A 2,701-nucleotide genomic window follows, 5' to 3' on the forward strand; every position below is an offset into this window, starting at 1 on the left:
TTATTGGCTAAACTTAGAGTGCAATCCATAATTATGTTTCTAACCTTAATTTCTTGACCATTGGCAAACTCAATTACATAAGCTTCTTTCAGCCTTTGGGGCTTTAGGTTAATCTTCTGCTTAAAGTCCAGTGATACAAAACTTCTATCTGCCCCTGAATCGAATAGAACTTATGCGAATTCATTATTCAAAAGAAACGTACCTGAAACCACATTGGGATCATCTCTAGCTTCTTTGGCTCCGATCTCAAATGCTCTGCCCCGTGCCTGACTTTCTAGGTTTCCTTGACTGGTCGGTAGGGTTTGACTTGCATTTGCTCCTTGTTTCCTCTTTGGGAAAACATTCCTCATGTGATCTGGACTTCCACAATCGAAGCATAATCGTCTTCGACAATCCTTTGCTGTATGACCCCCTAGGTGGCATCTTTGACAGATGATGCAGTTTCCCCAGTGCGGATACTTGCATTTATTGCACTTGGTCTTGTCTCTTTGTTTCACCGCCTGAGTCTGTACCCCAAAATTTCCTATCACTCTCCTATTCTTGTCATATTTTCCCCCAGTATCTTCGATTCCCATGCTCCTCCATTTTTCTTTTTCCCGTAGCGAATTCTCCTGATCGAACCGCATTATTCGTGAGCTTGGTGGCAATATCTATTGCTTCCTTAAGGTTTTTTGGGTTGGCCGAGGTGATATTTCTCCTAATCTCTGGAGACAATCCCCAAATATACCTCTCAATGCGGACTTCCTCCGGTGTCACTAAATGAGGTACTAGATTCACTAACTCGTGGAATCGGGCTGTATAAGCAGCTATATTTTCCCCTTTCATTTCATGATTCCATAACTCCATTTCTAACTTTTGGTGTTCACTTCTTGGGCAGTATTCATCCTTTAATAATTTCTTAAATTTTCCCAAGTAAGCTGGTTAGCCGCTTCCCGACCCCTAGTTCGTACCAATGTATTCCACCAGGTAAGTGCCCTTCCTTGTAACAAACATGCCACATATTCTACTTTATTTCATTCAGTACATTTACTAATGTGAAGAACAGACTCCATGCTTTCGAGCCATGATAATAATCCTACTACTCCTTCGGTTCCATTGAATTCTTTCGGGTTGCAAGATCTAAAAGATTTATATGTGCATTCCCTAGCCGCCCTCGGTTCTGGATTGTTTGGTTGATTAGCATTCAGGCCAGCAGCCACTTGACTAACTATATTGGGGAGTGCGGCCAAAAGTTGTTCTGACACAAGTCATGCAACCTCAGGGTTTTCTCTTCTTGGTGGCATTTTCTATGGCCTAAATCAGAAGGGAGTTTCATCATTAATATGGCAATACAAGGACGATAACTTCCAATCATTTAAATGATGTAAGGGACATTCATCGCATGGATATTATTCAAACATTTATATAATCAAACAGATTAATCTTATACACACCATGACTTGTCATAAATAAACATTTCTTCAAAAAGACATCATGCATTCATAGATGATTATAGTCACAAAAACAGGATTTTGAGTTTCTATGCCAAAGAGTGGGTATCCTACCACTAATCCACCTTTCTAGAACAACATCCATCCTATCACTATTCCCAAAATTAGCATCATCACTCCACTTACTACCAACCATCTGTACAACCTCCTTATTTCCCGCCTTGCTGCAATAACGGTGTTCGTGTTCCTCAACATGCGCTGATGGTGTGCTTCCATCACATCGGATAGATTTTTTAGGATGTGGTGGTGGTATCCCAGCCGGGTCTGGTGCACTTGCGTATCGGATGCGATTATCCTTGCCCATTCTCTTTCAGCCGGATTCATGCCCCGGGTGCAGGATGCAGGTACCCCGATCACCACTTGAGTTATCCTGCTCCCTAATTATGGTCGGAACGACTCTCCTCTGACTCTAATAGAATCCTCAAATGTCACACGTTGAGGTAGTGGAATGATCTTCCTTGGTGTGACTCTGATCCTTGAGCCATGATAGGTTTGTGGTGGAACATCGGGTGCTGGCTCCGATGGGGGTAGGAAGGATGCTGGTGGAAAGGCAGATGCTCCACTAGTCGGTGTCCTCCTGTTCATATGGGTCTATCTCTTCATTGTGGGATGAGTTTCTTCTAGAATGGCCAACCACGTAACCGGATTCATCGGCCGAGTATTCACTAGGATCGGATGACGCCATAGTGATCTGCGACATTAATAATCTTAATTACTAAATGCACCATCTATAAATACTTAGTGATATAACTAAAGCTTCTAAGCAAGGCTAAAGGTGGTAATCAAACTACCCTCTAAATATAAAGTCTCTGGTTGTACTACCAGAGCTTCTGGTTGCATGACCAGAGCTTCTGGTTCATCTTACATACTTAGGAAAATATAAAGTAACCCGTCCATCGGTTCTCTGATTCCACATTCAGATTAAACAAATCATTGGAATTCTATTTCGTCGATCGCTGGTTCTACATCCATACTTAGAGAAAGGATGGATTTCTCCTACATCGATCCTCTGGTATCTCATACTTAACAGATTAATGGATCTCTGATCCATCGGCCTCTGGTTTCCCTCTCACCAGTGCTTCTGGTGCATTTATGAACACTTAACAAATTTAAGRAATTCCTATTCCATCGCCTCTGGTCCTTCTAACCAGAGCTTCTAGTGCCACTTAAACACTTAATAATTTTATGGAATTTCTATCCCATTGCCTCTG

This window comes from Cynara cardunculus (genome assembly GCF_001531365.2).
Source record: "Cynara cardunculus var. scolymus isolate 2C chromosome LG 15, CcrdV1, whole genome shotgun sequence".
NCBI lineage: Eukaryota > Viridiplantae > Streptophyta > Magnoliopsida > Asterales > Asteraceae > Cynara > Cynara cardunculus.